The following is an 18,546-nucleotide window of genomic DNA, read 5'->3' on the forward strand; positions in this document are numbered from 1 at the left end:
TTATTTATCATAAATTTAGAATCTCTAACTATCTTTATTCAGGTTAGTAAGTTTACACAAATAAAAAAAACAGATTTGGTTGGAAATCAGCATTAGAAAATTGCACAGTGTTACATATAGAAACCCCATAAGCTAACTGAAGCACCTTTTCTTAATAGAACCCATGAGGAGTTCCTCTGGAGAAGAGCAAGTAAGATATTAACTTCTCATAAAGAGTAGTTCTGGAAACTCAACCTAGTTCCCTAGAGCTGCAGTACCACCTGTAAATGAAAGTGCGATCCTTGCAGTAACATTGTTCACTAATAATCCAAAAAGATAAGCAATGAAAAAAAAGAATCAGTCACCTTAAGGAAATATTCAGAAGAAATCAAGTCTCCATAAAGAAGAATGTCAGAACATGGAAAGATCCAGCAGCAGGACTGTAGGAAAATTTGTAAGAATTCAGAGGCAATGAGGTGTATGGGTAAAGCAATGTGTGTCTAACTAGTTAGGAACACTCATTAATATAGGTTCATACTTTTGTACAATTCTGTAGGCGTCCAATACCAATATACAATGAGAATAGTTTTGCGATGATGTAATCAGTCATACAATGCTTCTTCTTCTGATTCCAACAGTCTGTACTCTCATCATCGTTATCAATACATTTTATTACAAGGCTTGTTACATGAGAGATGGTTCTCATGAGAAAACTTTTACCTAAGCTGAAGGATGCCCTATGGCTCAATGTGTAAACAATGGCTAGTCAGCAATACAAAAGCAACAATCAATGTTATTCGAAACCAGCATTCAGAAAAGTCTCTAACAGCCTGATTCATGAAGTAAAATTGCGCCCGCAATCGCTGCGAAAATGCAATTGCGGGCGCCTTTTCCGTAATCGGCATTCAACATCAAAATAGCGAACTCGCAAACACATAATTGCGAATTCGCTATTATATTCGCAGAATCCCGGCAGGAGAGCATTAGCGATTCGGAAAATGCGATAAACCACGGATTCTGCGAAATAAATAGCGAATTTGCTATACAATCGCAATCGGTATTCAAGAAAAATCGCTTTTAGCGCAAATTAAGGACAACTCAAAGCTGGTGGTAACCATAAAAGCCATGCAAAAATTACATTTAAAAAACCGTTGGCCAATCACCAACAGGTTCAGGCCTGACCAATCACACATAAGGACAATCATCAGCTGCAGCATAAGGAGTTCCACAATGCCAGGAATGTACATAGTGGTGAGGCGTCAAAGGCTACAGCGATTAGCACGGAGGAGACGCAGGATCCAGGACAGGATTTTCCGCCAGCGGGTCTCCTTGCTGGGCCAAACCAGAGAGCAGATATATGCAAAATACAGGCTGAATGGGGAAATGATTATGCAGATAATACAGGACCTTGACCCCCTGATGCAGCACCCAACAAGCCGTACCAATGCGGTGCCTACACATGTGCAGGTATTGTGTAGCCTGCACCTCCTGGCCTCCGGGAGTTTCCAGGGGATAGTAGCGGCTGCTGGGGGGATATCCCAGCCCACCCTGTCACACTGCCTCCACACTTTTGTTGACGCCATGCTCACCCAGCTACACCGTCACATCAAATTCCCCGCCAGCCAACAGGAATTGGACATGACCAAGCTACAATTCTACAATGTATCCCATTTTCCACATGTGCTCGGATGCATAGACTGTACCCACGTCGCCATCTGCCCACAAGCTGCCATGGAGTATATGTTCCGCAATAGAAAGTCCTACCACTCCCTCAACATCCAGATGGTCTGCAATGCTAAGACATACATCACTGACATTGTCGCACAGTACCCAGGGAGTAGCCATGACTCCTTCATATTCCGGCACAGCGGCCTCCACACACGACTGGTCAGGGGAGAGTTTGGGGAAGGACACCTACTTGGTAAGTACACGTTGTTGACAATGTCACATTGCTAAGATGTAACAGCGCAGCACAGGCAATCACCATCTGCTCCTCTCATTCAGGTGACAGTGGCTACGCCCTCCGTGAATACCTCCTGACCCCATACCTCAACCCTGCTCCACCCCAGCAACGGCGCTACAATATTGCACACATACGGACAAGGAATTTCATAGAAAGGACATTTGGCCTGCTCAAGAGCAGGTTCTGCATACTGCACAAGACAGGTGGGGCCATGTATTACAGTCCTGCAGTGTGCTGCTGCATTGTGGCTGTCTGCGCAATACTACATAACATAGCAACCAAGCGCCGGATACCTGTCGACATCTCTGGCAGTGAATCTGAAGGGGACAACCGGCCACCTGCACATGCGCGCCATGCACGCGGGGAGAACCCAGCTGAAGGCCACAGACGTCGCAACCACATCACAGTGAACAGTTTCTAGTGCACCCTCTTCCATCACCCCACAAATCAATAATGCATGCAAAATGTAATAATGACACAACGCTAATGTGTGTAGCAAAATAAATGTATTTGTTTAAATCACAAAAAAGGTGCCAGTTCAACTATCTTCCACTAACAGTATTACAGCATACTGCATTGTCAAAGGACAGGGCAGGCCTAAAGTCAGCATGTGCCTGTTATTGTCTAACGTACTCAAGTGCGCCTCCTGCGCGTTCCGCCCAAGCGCCTCTGAGGGCTTCTGGACCTGGCGTGGGCCTGGTGCTGCGGCTGAATGGCGGGATTTGTGAGGCAGAGTGGCTGCTGATGCTGGATGCCCCCTCGCTAACATCATCACCCCCAACAGTGGCAGGTATAGCAGGAGGGTGTAGTGCCGTAACCGCCGTGGTCAGGTGCTCCAGGACCCTGGTCATGTCCTCACAGCACTGGACAAGTTGGTGCTGCTGTGCTAGTGACCGCCGCGACAACTGTGAAGTTGCATTGGCAGCAACATAATTCGACCTGCTGTAGGAGGCCAGCCGGCTCATGAGCTGATGGTGGCGGCGGCGTGCTGCACTGCGCTGTGTGGTCATCGCAGCAGTGTTTGCCTCCATGGCTGCAGTCATGCGGGCCATTTCCTCACCCACACCTGCCATGGCTGCAGTCATGTTGTCCATGCACTCCCCCATACCTGCCATGGCCGCCGTCATGCGGTCCATGCGGTCAGAGACTCCGGCCACATTGCGCCCAATCTTGTGGAGCTGGAGCTGAATGTCACCTTGCTGTCGTGCCTGGCGCTGATGGATTCTCAACATGCGTCTTTCGATGCTCAAACGCGCCAGCCCCTGTCCATTGCCCCTCCTGCTTGCTGGAGTGGTGTGCTGGCGAGACCTGCCATGCCTGCTCTGCTGGCCTGACACGGTGGCTGGCCGCTGTGTCGCAACTGTCGCGGGCCCAGATGTTGTAGCAACAGCTGCTGGTGCTGTCACAGCAGGCGTTGCTGGTGCACCAGATGCAGGGGGCTCAATAGTCGCTGGCCTGGCAGCAGCTCTAGGTGGTGCGGCTGTTGCAGGGGGCTCAATAGTCACTGGCCTGGCAGCAGCTCTAGGTGGTGCGGCTGTTGCAGGGGGCACAATAGTAGCTGGCCTGGCTGCGGCTGTAGGTGGTGCACCAGTCGCAGGGGGAACACTGCTGGTGGACCTGGCTGCTGGTGTTGTCGCAGCAGCAGGGGCTGGTGCCTGGGTTGGTGGTGGCACCTCCTCCTCCTGGACCTCCTCATCAATTTGCAGCCTTTCACTGTCGCTGCTTTCGCCGCCACCTGTGAGGGTAAGTGGACGATCATTAGTTGCATGTATCTGGCAGACGTGCAGTTGCTACATGCATGCTGGGTGACATTCCCTGAATGGCTGTGGCTTTGCGTACTTTGGAACCTGTCTGGCTGCAAAGTGGTACTACTACATTGTGGCCACACTACATCTCCCACAATGCTTCAGGGCATTCCCTGATGTGCAACAATGGCATGCCTATGGGACATTAGGGGAGTCTATTTGGTCATGGACATTCATAGGGGACAGGGTCGCAGTCGCATGCCACTTACCTTGGGTGTCTTGGGTGGTGCGGGATGAGTCGAGACGTGTGAAGCCTATGCACGCCTCCCTCTCAAGGGTGACCTCCACCTGGTCCTCCATGGCTGTGTTGGGAGGGACCGTAGGTCCGCCACCTCCAGTGCCCGACGACTCTCCCAGGCGCTCCGCCACCTTCTCTTTGGCACGACCTCGGAGGTCGTACCATCTTTTATTCAGCTCCTCTGGTGACCTATCGGCCACCCCCACGTTGACAGTGGAGGCAATCCCCTGCCAGATCCTCCGTTTTTCTTGCTCTGGGACCCTCCTGGAGTCTTTACCAAAGAGTTTGTCGTGGTTGGCCACCACTCCTTCAATTAAATGTTCGAGCTCCTGCTCAGAAAATTTGAGCTTCCTTTTCCGCCCTGAGGTGTTTCTGGGGCCAGGAACAGGTTCCTCTGACATGGCAGCAATGTAGTAGATGGGTACAAATCACCAGAATTGCAGCAGCTCTCCCACTTGCTCCCTCGAGGTGTGCCTCACTGTGGTGAATGGGGGTGGGAACTGGCTGCTTCCTGGTTGTGATGTCATCACTGGGCTCGAAATGCAACTTCCCGTTTTCCCGATCTCGCGAGTTTGCGATCTCGCAAATAGCGATATCGCAAATAGCGATATCGCTATTTGCGAGTTCACAATCCCGGCGCGGGTAGCCAGAAATAGCGATTTTTCTGCGATTATCGGTAATCGCAAACGGAATTTGCGCCCGCGTGCGAATCGCATTTTTTAATCGCTAATCTTCATGAATTCAGATTTGCGATTTCTCAATAGCGATTCACATTTTTTCGCTATTACAGAATCGCAAATCCCGTTTTTCATGAATCAGGCGGTAAGTCATTATTTAAAATAAGCAGTGTTAATAAGCTTTTTGTATTCTAATATATGACCTAACTTGGGGTATGGAGCTAGATGAACACAATGTTACATTCATCATTTTCGAAAGGATGTCACTAATGCTAAGCAGTTTTACTAAATGTCTTATTCAGGTAACTGGGAGCAAGAGTTGAGTGAAAAGACTTTTGGGCCTTGTTAATATACACGTTACGAAATGGTTGATTGGAGCAACAATTATAAACCTTGCATTGATTTGCAAACATTCTAGGAGCATTCTCAATCCTACCCTACATGTGATTAACTAATATTTGTTCACAATTTGGCTACCAATATTATAAATACATTATGCATTTACACTTTTTGCCTAGGAGTCATTTTCTAATGTAAAACATTTTGGCAGCATTTAAAGCTTTCCAAATTGCAATTCTAACACAGTGAGCAATTCAGTTTTCTAAATTTGTGCTAATGTCTCCCAGGATCAAGGCAAAAGATAAATCACTGAAGAGAGTAGGACACAAAATCACCTAGATGTTTCAATGAGGATTAAGACCGGTGTTGGACTTGGCCCTGTTTGCATGGTCATCCCTAAACCTTTTCCCCTTCTACTAGCCTTTTTTTCTGACATGGTGTTGGTGGTTTTAGGCCTCTGGGCACTTTAGCACTGCTGACCAGTGTAAAGTGTGTGTGCTCTCTGTATCAGATATGATAAGATTGGTCTACACTTGTTTGGTCTATTTAATTTACTCGTCAGTCCCTTGTAAAGTGGTATCTCACATACCCAGGGCTGGTAAATTAAATGCTACTGGTGGGCTTGCAGTGCTGATTGTGCCACCCTCCAAAGCAGCCTGTCAAACCTATCCCAGTCCTCTGCCATTGCAGGGCCTTTGCGTGCAGTGTTACTGGCGCTGTGACGTGGCACCTAAAGTGTGAGCTATGTCCTATCCTTTACCACATGTCAGTCACCCCTAAGGTAGGCCCTAGCTAGCTGTATGTGCAGGGTGCATTGTAGGTAAAAGATAGGACATGTACCTTAAGTGTGTGACATGTCCTGGTAGTGACAAACAGCCATTTTGGTTTCTCACTACTGTGGAGCTGCCCTCCCATAGGAATGCATTGGGGATTCATTGATAAGTGTTTCAGTGTTAATGCCTGATATGAGAGGCGCAGCGTGGTCAAGTATGGTATGTTTGGAATAGTGAGAATAATTGCTACGCAATAGTGTGCGCAGATTATTATAACTATTTTAGAAATGGCACTTTTAGAAGTTGGCATTTCTGTGTGCTATCTGTCTGCCTGCCTGATATAAATTGCATGTCTGGTTTGTGAGTGACAGGGGCTGGTGAGGTGTGTGTGGCTCCAGGAGGGGCAGGGGGAGTCAGCGCTAGACTGAATGGGACAGGTTGCTGTGAGGAAGGACACCGAATGCCAAACACTGCGGTTGCGGCTTCCCCGATTTCTAGCTTTCTGCCAGGGGGTCCGACCGCCACTCAGCCACGGCGGCGGGCTCACAGCTCCCTGCCGATTCAGCTACGGGGGTCCAACGACCATTCAGCAGCGACCGCGGGTCACAGTTAAGCACTTTCAAGCGTTTCCTAATTCACCAAACTCCGCAGACTCACTGAGCCGCAGGGGGTTCCCGTTTGCCGTTTGCCATTTGCCGTCCCCTTTCCCCTCTCAACCTTTAAACCCAGCAGCCAGCAGCCGCCCATCCCCCCAAGCAAAACCAGCGCCTAAACCCGCGAAACCCGCAAAAGTAGCGCGGAAGTGAGCAGGGACAGAGGACTTTCCAGGAGGCAGAGGTGGACCAGAGATCGGACAGCAATGCAAGCGGTGTAAGCAGCCAAGTAGCTGAGCAGCTATGCAGGCAAGCGGGCAGTTTTACTGCAGCACTGGTGGTTCGCTGGTGGGTCACCCGAGAGGGACGCGCTACCTGAAAGCTTCTCGCTGTCCATTCTGCTTTGCCCAGAACTTTGTTGCAGGGTCTGTTGCCTGTCTACTGCGGGGGCCATTGCTCTTTCCTGCAAGCACTAATATCGCCGCAGCGGGGAAACTACATTAGCCAGAACCCCTTGGCAGCGCAACGTGTTACAGACCTGCGCCAGGAGGCCTACAAATCCTCTAGGCGCCACGCAGCGCGGGACCAAGGAGGCTGGGCTGGGCCACCCCCCTAATTTTTACATCTGGACCCAAAGTAAGCGGAACATTCTCTTGTGACTCTGGACTAAGGGGACATTACCTTTCTGCGAGTGGGGGGGTTTATTTCTGGATAATTGCTATATATATTACAATCATTTGGTGGTTGCTGTCGACAAATAAGTTATAGCCGATTCTATTTGTTTGGAAGTACATCCATAAGCATTCTAAATTCAGTGGGGCTGTGAATTAAAAATCTACTATAAGTGCAATATCAAGTGGGGGTTATGGCCACTAAACGTAATTTAGTGGGCCAAAAGGTAGGGGGAGGAGTGGTAGGCACATTGGGCGCCTTTTTGCTCAGGGCTGAGTCCGTGCTTCAGCATGAGATGCAGCTCACGGAAAAAAGGCTTTCTCTAGGAGTGTATGCAGAACAAAAAAGATCATCTATGAGGACCATAAGTCTGGCCAAGTCACCTGTGGTAGCTGCACAATCTGCAAGTCACTTAAATATAGACCCATCTGAACACTCACAGGGGGCACGGTGGACATGACACAGAGCCCGGCTCCAAAATTGAGAAACGGGCTTGATTTTCGTCCGGTGGAGGGTATCACCTCTCCTGGTGTGTCCGTATACGATGTTATACACGGTCTTACTGTGGTCCCTATTAATCCACAGAATCCAGTTTCCCCCCTGGTTCAAGCCTCACCCCACACCAAATCCCACTCCCCCACTGATAAAGGGAGAGTTTGTGATAACCGATGAACTAGGCCAAAGAGACTCACAAGGGATAGTATTGGTGTAGTAGGTGGTTTGGGGGAATCGTTGGCAAAGCGAACAAGGGGTGGTTTAGCTACCCGGGACCAAAATAAAGACAAAGGGAAAAGCAAGCATCAGAAAGGAAAATCGCCCCATATACCTGAACCTGGGGTGGTTCAACCTGTAAACTCTAATGTGATTGAGCGATGTGACATAGGGGGTAACCAGGTTTTTTGGGAACGTATGGAAACGTTAATATTAACTACCCTTGCACCATTCTATTGAAGATAAAGTTGCCCGTTTGGCAAAAGCCTTTGAAGCAAAGGATAATAAAAATTTATCGAAAGCCCCAGGGGAAGGCAGTGTCCTTATCACTCATTTGGGGAGTAAAGGAGTAGGTGGGATTCAGGACTAGCCGATGACCCATAGGGTTGCTGATAATTTGAATGGAACAAAACGTATCCCAAATCTATCATCCCAGGTTGGGAGTTTAGACATAGGCAGGCAAACTCCATTATCTAGTAACACATATCAGGGGTCAGATTAGCAGACTTCGCTGCCTTGCACAGGTGCTCAAAACTCACAAATCCTAAGTGATCTGCCTGGGTTTCTAAATGTTCCCTCAGTCTGCCAAGGTGGTGGCCATAACACAATAAACAACCCACCAAACAATGTATTGCTGAAACCTGCCCAAGATATTATAGATCTTCCACCAGCAACCAGCCCCCTTGTTGTAGTCCTGGCTGGCGTTCCTCCACTGAGATCGGACCAACCGGAATCCTGGATTCAGCTAAAAAACAAAACTGTGGACTGTTTGGCCAGACATAAAGGCTTTAGGACTTCATTAGCTAATGGAAAGGGGCGACCACTCGGTCCCCCCGAACGTATGGTAGGGTGCCCTGACCCCCCCGGGAAACCATTTTGGGCGGGAGGCGTGTCTCGGCTGGTATGCCCGAAGCGGCGTAGCCGGGGCGCTCCTTTTCCCGCCCAAGAGGGGTTGTCCTAGACACCTACACCGTTGGCCACGGCCCGTAGGCGGATCGGAGGAGGGTACACGCCCTCCCGAGGAAGAATAAAAGAGCAACAATCTAAGGAAGCATCCTCTTGTTCCTGTGCTTGGAAGCTGCACCTCCTCGTTGCACGTGAGCCCGAGAAGGAACAAGGAGCCAATTTTGAGAACTTGTAATTTTTGTGTTTCTCTTTTCAGTGATTCCGAAGCTTTGGATCCAGGACCTCGAGTGAACGATGCCTGGCAAGAGGGTCGCAAAGAAGGTTGGGACCGAACAAATGCTTCGCATGCTGGTGAAGGACATGACAAACATGAAGAAGCAGATGGCGGCAATGAATGGAAGACCGAAGAAAGTCATCGGGCCAGCATTGCCGGGAGTAGTCCCTGCCGGGAGAGGTAAAAGGGCCAGCAATAGGGCGGCAGGGGGGGAGGCCCCGGTTCCCGAGTCACCTCCGGCGAGCCCGGTCAGTCCTGTGGAGGCCCCAGCTCCGATCCCGAATGCGGGACAGCCGACCCCTGTGGTAGTTACACCCGTCAACGAGGGGGATATGCCTCCCGAGCTGGCCGCCCAGTTGGCAGCGTGGTTAGGCAAGAGCAACGAGGGTGCGGTGGCACCGGGAGACACGGCCGAGGAGGGCAGGTTAATAATGAAGCAGTTGCGGCAATCGAGAGATGCTGCGAAGGCACCTTGTCCTCTTGTTTCCCCGCAGAATCCATCGGGACAACCGGCATCGAGCGTTGGAACGACAACAACAACAGATCCAGCAACCAGTTCGGGTAAGCAGCCGTTGCCAATGGCGGGGGAGGGATCGTTACCCTCAAGGAGGGAAAAGGTGGTCCAACACATCCCAATTGATGTGAAAGAAAGGATTTGGGCGGATAAATATGTGAACATGTTTTCGCTGTTGACCGATCATTATGAGATAGAACACGATAGAAATCAGAAGGAGTTGTTACTTCCGAGTGTATGGCGGGTTTCAGAGTGGATGAAACAATTGCTAATTGGGCCAGAGCATTTGGAATGTTTACTGCAATCATGGGGGAAAGTAGGCCTGAAGTATTGTCCAAATTAGCTTGTTACCAGACACGTATAATGGAATTTTATGAAACGTATGAAGGAAATCAATGGATGGGTTATGATAACAAATTTCGTAAGGCCAAGTAGCACGACTCATCCCTGACGCGGGATTGTTTCGACTCCATTTCCTGGCAGAAGCAGGTTATGCCGAGCACGACGAAGTCGTCTTCTTTCGGCGGGAATGGGGCGGAGCCTTCCCGCCATAATTTCGGTTGGAAAACGGGTCTGTTGGAGCTTTAACAGGGGCAAGTGCACTAGGCCACAAGGGACATGCAAGTTCAGGCATGAGTGTGCAGGGTGCGGACAGGCCTCACACCCCGAGAGTTCGTGCAGAGCCAAGAATGGTGATACAGGAAGTAGAGGAGGGGCCAAACAGGTCTAACATCGACCGAGGGGCACCGTTACCTACTCCCGTTGATATCATGGCAATGATCCCTTGGCTGAACGAATACCCTGATCATGGCTCCGCCGGGGTGTTGCGAGACGGTTTCTCATATGGTTTCCGCATCCCGGCGGGGAATTTTCGGGGGGAAGCACAGTGTAAAAACCAACTATCGGTTCAACAAAATACGGAGGTGGTGCAGGCAAAGATTGCAAAGGAGGTGGCCCGTGCTCGTGTTGCGGGTCCATATGGGAATCCGCCAGTTGTTGACTTTGTTTGTTCACCATTGGGAGTAGTCCCCAAGAGGGACCCGGGTGAGTTCAGGTTAATCCATAATTTGTCCGCTCCTAGAGGTCTTTCGGTGAACGATGCGATTGACCCAGGAGTTTGTTCGGTGCGGTATGCATCCTTTGATGAGGCCGTCGCCATGTTGAATCGCCTGGGGCCCGGAGCGCTGATGGCTAAATCAGATATTGAGTCAGCGTTCCGGTTGCTCCCGGTACACCCACAGGATCAGCGTCTCTCAGGTTTTATGTTTCAAGGACGCTACTACATGGATAAATGTATGCCGATGGGTTGCTCCATCTCTTGTGCGTATTTTGAGAGGTTCAGTACTTTTTTGCAATGGGCGTTCACCGGAGCCACGGGCTTTACGCAGGTTATGCATTATCTTGATGATTTTCTGTTTCTGGGGGCAGCCGGGGACACGGAATGTGCACAGGCTTTGAGGGAATTCTGTAAGCTCATGAAACAATTTGGCGTGCCACTGGCACCAGGGAAGACAATAGGGCCATCTACTTCACTCGAGTTTCTGGGAATTGAGCTCGATTCTGTAGAGGGGTGCTTCTGTTTGCCCAAGGAGAAGGTAGTGAAATTTAAGGCCTTGCTTGAAAAGTGCCTCGGCGAGAAAAAAGTAACTCTCCATCAGTTGCAACAAGCTGTGGGTCAGCTTAACTTTGCCCTTAGAGTGATACCGATGGCTCGCCCCTTTTCCCGCTCTATCGCACAAGCCATGGTTGGCCTCAAGGAAGGGCACCACCGCACAAGACTGTCAGCAGAAGTTCGCCAAGATATGTGCATATGGCTGCCATTTCTGGCGGATTTCAACGGTCGCGTCGTGTGGAACAAACCGCCAGCTTCCTCCGAGGAGCTGGGGTTGTGGACCGACTCGGCAGGGAGTGTGGGCTTTCGCGCCATCTTTGGTAATCAATGGTCGGCACGGACATGGCCGGCGTGGTGGCACGATAGTGGGCTCACAGGTAACATTGGGTTTCTTGAACTGTTCCCCATTCTGGTGGCCTTGAAAACATGGCCAGAAGGGTTGCGTGATCGCACTGTGGTTTTCTGGTCTGATAATATGTCCGTTGTTGAATGTATCAATAATCAGGCAGCACGTTGCAAATGGATTTTGAGATTGCTGAAAGAAATTGTCCTACTATGTATGAGACTAAACGTCCACTTTAGGGCAAAACACGTGCCTGGGGTACTAAACCAGGCGGCTGATGCACTCTCTCGTTCCCACATGCAGGCCTTCCGGGGTCTTCTACCCTCAGCGGACTTGGTGGCGGCACCATTTCCCGAAGCTCTCTGGTCTCTCGGTGCCCCGGCTTACAAAACCTCGTGGGAGAGAGTCTAGCACCCAGGACAAGGAAGGCATATGAAGGGGCGTTCTGTTCCTATTGGGAATTTTTGGGTTCAGCTAGGGGGGAGCATTGGGGGCAGGAGGAGTATGTCCTGAAATTTCTGGTATCACTACATCAGGCAGGCCGATCACTGGCAACAGCCAATAGGCACAGGGCCGCCATTGCCTTCATGGCGCAGGCTCATAGCATCCAGGACCCCACATCGTCCTTTCTCGTAAGAAAGGCTCTGCGTGGGTGGCAACGCCTTGAGGGTCGTAGAGTGGATGAGAGGCACCCGATAGGTTTAGAATGGTTGTCTCTGTTAATGTCCGTACTCCCTGCGACATGTTCATCTCAATCAGAGACAGTGCTGTTCCGGGCCGCCTTTGCATTAGCATTCCATGGGGCTATGCGGGTAAGCGAACTGGTAGCGAGGAACAAGCAGGATACGGGGGGAGGTCTGTGTCGAGAACACATTCAAATTAAGGGTGAGACGATGGTAGTCTCTATAGCCAGGTCCAAGACCGATCAGGGAGCGATCGGGGACTGTGTGGTAGTCCAGCGGATTCCAGGGTCTCCCATGTGCCCGGTAAGATGTGTGGAGGAGTATTTAGCGCAGAGGGCGGCATCTTGGGGGGGAAGCTTGCTGAGGCACACCGACGCCACCCCACTGACTAGGTTTCAGTTCCAGCGGGTGTTAACAATGGCAATCGCGGCAGCGGGCTTGAACCCGAGCGATTTTGGGACCCATTCCTTCCAGATAGGGGCTGCTACAGAGGCTACAGCCAGGGGTCTGAGTGTTGAAAAGGTGAAACAGTTGGGGCGTTGGTCCTCGAACTGTTATAAAAGGTATGTGCGGTTGCACATGTTGTGAAGCTAATGTCATGCACTCACGCTTCTTGTTTTCTGTTTGGTTTACAGTTTCGCGAGCAGGCTTTGCGGGGCGGACTGTGCAGTTGACCCGACACCTGGGGACCAGCGGTCAAAGATCACCGGCTGAGGGAAGAGTGGTGTGGGTCGTTGGCCACTCATACGTGAGGCGAGCCGCGGACGTATTCAAAGCAGGTGACATGATTCACGTGGCTGGGGAATACGGGTGCAGGGTGACCTTCCACGGAAGGGGCGGACTCTGTATTGACCAGTTTCAAACTTTTATGGAGGGACTGCTAGGGCGGACGAGGTCACCGCCGTCTGTAATCATAGTACATCTTGGGGACAATGATTTGGTGACCATTGGTCGACGAGTACTTCTCGAGGTAATTTTATCCACAGTGAGTTGGTTGGCGAGAAGGGTTCCGGGGTGCACGATTGCATGGCCACACATGTTTCCTAGGAAGGTGTGGCGAGGGGCTCTCTCTGTGGCAGCTTTGAACCAGTCGGTAAAGAAGGTTATTAACAAACTTAGTAGGTTGTTTCGTTCAGGCCAGTTGCATTGTATTCCACATGGATGTATTCAGGGGGACCATATGTACCTTGAAGATGGGGTCCATTTGTCCCGGGAGGGGAATGTCTTACTCATAGGAGACTTCATAGCGTGGTTAAAGAGTTTCTGTAGCCATGACCTTTAGTAGGACTTTGTGGGGGGTCCGGATAGCCGGTCAACTATCCGGCCTGTGGCGGTAAGGTCATGATCGGTGAGCAGTAATTGGAAGATCCCTAGAGGTGGGGCGCCACCCATTATGGATGGGAGCGCCCGGGGGGAGGCGGCCATTGGCCCCTCACACGGGGAGGCGGTACCCCTCTAAGGATGGGGCAACCGAATGGGAATGCGGTCATAGGCCCCTCCCAGGGGAGGAGGGGCTACGGGCCCCTCCTGGGAATTTCCCGGGGCCAGGACATCCGCGACGGCGGATGTGGTAAGCAGTGTGGGGTGGGAGGGGGGTCTATGCTACCTTCTAGACACCTCACACGAGTCCTCGGACGACCACTAAGATGGCGTCGAGTAAATATCGGGCCCCCGTTAAGACAAGGGAAATTGGAAGTTGGCACAGAGGTACAGTCCTCTGTGCGCCCGCCCCTCACAAGTAAGGGGGGGAGTTCTGGTATTAGGGATCTGACACCGGTTACGACCTTGCCGTTGGCCCGTAATGTTAGGATGTACAATTTAATTTTGAGTATATGCATTTGCAGGATGTTTAGAATCGGCTAGGAGAACCTTTGTATTAGAGCTGTGTTAAGGTTAGCCAATAAACATCGTAATGTATAAATGATATTGTACATGATATGAAACTGTTATTTTAATGTTTTGATTTTGTTTCATATTTTAATAAATACGGCCGGGAGGGTAACTCCCTCCCGCCTTCCAAAAGTCAAGAACTGTGTCCGTCTTCCCATCCTTGGGGATTGTGTTGGGAGGGGGTGACGGGTATCCCGGCCATATGGAAAGGGGCGACCACTCGGTCCCCCCGAACGTATGGTAGGGTGCCCTGACCCCCCCGGGAAACCATTTTGGGCGGGAGGCGTGTCTCGGCTGGTATGCCCGAAGCGGCGTAGCCGGGGAGTGCCTTTTCCCGCCCAAGAGGGGTTGTCCTAGACACCTACACCGTTGGCCACGCCCCGTAGGCGGATCGGAGGAGGGTACACGCCCTCCCGAGGAAGAATAAAAGAGCAACAATCTAAGGAAGCATCCTCTTGTTCCTGTGCTTGGAAGCTGCACCTCCTCGTTGCACGTGAGCCCGAGACGGAACAAGGAGCCAATTTTGACCCACCCACCAGCCCCTTATGGCAACGATTAGTACTGCAATAAAGTCGATTAACGGTGATATTATCTCTTTTACAGGTTGTTTTAATAAAGTCTGGACTGTCTTTTTGAGGTTAATAAAATGGTTGCTATTTAGCATGTTCTTAAGCGAAGTATCACAGCCTAGTTGAATGATGTGTTACTTGTGTAAATAAAGGTTTTACTGCGTAATATCCAGTATAACCGTTTATTCCGTCCTCATTAGGTTAAAAATGTCGTATTTATTTTGGTCGGGCGGTAAGGTCATGATCGGTGAGCAGTAATTGGAAGATCCCTAGAGGTGGGGGGCCACCCATTATGGATGGGAGCGCCCGGGGGGAGGCGGCCATTGGCCCCTCACACGGGGAGGCGGTACCCCTCTAAGGATGGGGCCGCCGAATGGGAAGGCGGTCATAGGCCCCTCCCAGGGGAGGAGGGGCTACGGGCCCCTCCTGGGAATTTCCCGGGGCCAGGACATCCGCGACGGCGGATGTGGTAAGCAGTGTGGGGTGGGAGGGGGTCTACGCTACCTTCTAGACACCTCACACGCGTCCTCGGACGACCACTAAGATGGCGTCGAGTAAATATCGGGCCCCCGTTAAGACAAGGGAAATTGGAAGTTGGCACAGAGGTACAGTCCTCTGTGCGCCCGCCCCTCACAAGTAAGGGGGGGAGTTCTGGTATTGGGGATCTGACACCGGTTACGACCTTGCCGTTGGCCCGTAATGTTAGGATGTACAATTTAATTTTGAGTATATGTATTTGCAGGATGTTTAGAATTGGCTAGGAGAACCTTTGTATTAGAGCTGTGTTAAGGTTAGCCAATAAACATCGTAATGTATAAATGAAATTGTACATGATATGAAACTGTTATTTTAATGTTTTGATTTTGTTTCATATTTTAATAAATACGGCCGGGAGGGTAACTCCCTCCCGCCTTCCAAAAGTCAAGAACTGTGTCCGTCTTCCCATCCTTGGGGATTGTGTTGGGAGGGGGTGATGGGTATCCCGGCCATACTATATTTTGATTGTGCATAGATTTGCATGGCTTGGTAAATCGCAAAAAAGATAGGGGGGAAATGTGTCATTGTTAATTTTGGAAGCCCAGTAGTGGCACAAACGATCCTTGAAGCTCAACATTATTTTTCCCCCGCCACTTCTATTGTGGCTCTCCCACTGGGGTACTTTTACAGGCCTCCTGTGAGACCACATGGGGAGTTTATCCCATTTATTGCGGTCTCAAATAGATTTGAGGCCTTGTCCAACTTAGATGGCCAGAGTTGACTGCAAGTAAGGGATGTACTTATAGAGAAGCCACAAATAAAGAGAATATTGGTAGAAAAGGAATCACCACTCATAATGCCTGATCCCAGATTGGTGGACTTACCCCACATCGTATTTCCCAATCATGTGACCCCAGATGACATCGAAGGAAACCAAATGGGGCAGACTGTAACTGGGGCTGAAGTAAAAATTCTTTCATGGAATATAGCCGGTTTGCTGTCGAAAAGGGGGGACACGAATTGGGAAACTTTTCTCTTAAATGCATCATATTATCGCTTTGCAGGAAACCTGGGACTGAAATGATTCTTATTATCTGGACAGGTACTGTTCTTTTAGAAAAAACGCTGTACGATCAACAATGGGGAGACCTAGGGAGGGACTTTTGTTATTGTTCAGTCTTAAACTACTGTATAAGACTAAGCTGATAGTGACAAGCTCACCAAACATTTTAGCCGTTAAACTTATAGGCGATAACCTACCAGGTCTACTGGTGGTAAATTTTTATAACTCTTTCTCAAGAACAGATGATTTGGAGCTCTTAAGACCTCTGGCTACCTTTTTGGATGATTATGAGTCCAACAATGACACGCCCTACCATCTATTAATCCTTGGTGATTTTAACATTCATGTTTGTCAATCCAATTGTATGCAAGGTATTGAAGATGAGTCAGCCCGCAGGGGATAACTCATTTTGAACACACAAAGTATGGGGCTTATCTAGATAGTTTTTTATCTGTTTACAATTTATTCTGCCCGGCACAATCAGAAGCTTTGTCCCCGGTTCCGACATAGATTGGGCAAGGACATCGAAGCATTATTGACTATATTTTAGTCTCATGCCCATTGATGGACCTATTAGGCACATTTTGCCTAATGCATAGTTGTTTGAGTGATCATAACCCCCTCACTTTGGCTAATAAAATTCAGGCCTTTGAAAATGTGAAACCTCTGGCACTCAATTCTAATTCTAATATTGCCACTAAAGATCAAGATCGAAGGCTAAGATGGGAGGTAATCTCCCCGGAAAACTTCCTTGATAATTTATATAGAAGTCAATCTGAGGACTTTAGTTTATGCTCGAACTTGGATTCTGAACCATCAACAATTGTAGGTGCTTTTGACCGCAGAATGAAACAGGTAGCAGCCAACTTGACGCTTCGTTGTAAATGAAGGCCCAAGACACACAAAAACTGGTTTGATCAAGTGTGCACTATTGCACACACTGCACACCTGGGGGCATTGAAAGAGCCCACAAGGGATGTCAACATGGTCAAACAGGCTAGAAGGGCCTATAAAACTGCAATTAAAAGATTCAGGGGGCAATAATGATTTACCTGCTGGTAAGGCAGTTGGGCCAGATCTTATTCCTCTAGAAATTCACAAAAAGTTCTTTCCATTCTTGAGGGGAGATTTGTTCTATGTAATTAGCCAGACCCACAAAGGAAAAACACCCCCACAGTCACAGGGAGAAGCCACTATGGTTATCTTTTTAAAGAAAGGCAAGCCACCCACAGACGCAGGATTATACAGGCCAATTATTCTCATGAATTGCGACACAAAGATCTACTCTAAGTTTTTAGCTAACCGCATCAGTTCCAAAATAGGGAAGGTGATCTTACCCAGACAACATGTGTTCATCCCAGGGAGTGGCAGACCATACTAGGAGAGTTTGCACTTTATTTGATGGCACCGCAGCCTCACAAGACCCTATGGCTCCTATACTGCTTGACACGGAGAAAGCGTTTGATAGGGTCTCGTAGGGCTTTCTCTGGTCTGTATTGGAGAACTTAAACATTGGTGCAGGGTGCATAAAGGCAAAACAGACGCTGTATAGGAACCCAAAGATTAGACTTCGACCCATGGGAGAACAGAGTGACCTAATCAACATCAGGCGAGGAACCCGACAAGGGTGTCCCTGTTTTCCGCTTCTTTTTTCTTTTTCTATTGACCCTTTTATTAGAAGAATTGAGCTGAATAGAAGCATCTTACAGCTATAACTGAATGGGTTTGAAACAAAGATCCTAGGGTATGCAGACGACCTGGCAATCATTTCTGCAGATCCTTCCTCTGCCCTGGATGAAATAGAACATGAAGCAGATAGCTTCGGGGCAATCTCGGGCTATAAGCTAAATCGTGGCAAGACGCAAACTGTGGTCAATGATAAGGTTGACCTGGTAGATCCCAGATTGACAGATTCCTCCTCGTATCTAGCGGTAATTATAACATCAGATCTAACTAGAATAGTGGAAAAAAACCTAGGCCCTGTAATTCAAATGTCGAGAAAAGAACTAGACAGAAAGAATAACTTACATATGATAATGGTAGGGCGCTGCAACATTATCAAAATGCTTTTTCTCCCAAAAGTTTTATACTTATTCAGGACGATCCCCTTGAAAATTGGTAAAACCGGTTTAAGGAGATGGAGGGAGTTGTCAACCGATTTATTTGGGCTCAAGGTAAAACAAGAAGGGCAATTAAATTCATGTCCCTTCCTAGGGACAGAGGGGGCTGGGCAGTACCTGACCTAAGGGCATACTATTGGGCCTTGGTTCTCCAATATATGTGTGGGCTTTTGGGTGGCATGTTCATGGATCAATGGAGGGGTGGCGAGGCCATGCCAGATGTATATGGGCTACTATTAAATGGCGAAGCTCGCAATTGGCTTTTAAGGTTTAGCGAGGCAAGCCATTATAAAAAAATCAAGTTTAAGACGCTGGGAGCAGCTATAATTGTTTGGACTTCAATTC

This window comes from Lissotriton vulgaris, chromosome 12 (assembly GCF_964263255.1).
Source record: "Lissotriton vulgaris chromosome 12, aLisVul1.2, whole genome shotgun sequence".
In the NCBI taxonomy this organism is placed as follows: domain Eukaryota; kingdom Metazoa; phylum Chordata; class Amphibia; order Caudata; family Salamandridae; genus Lissotriton; species Lissotriton vulgaris.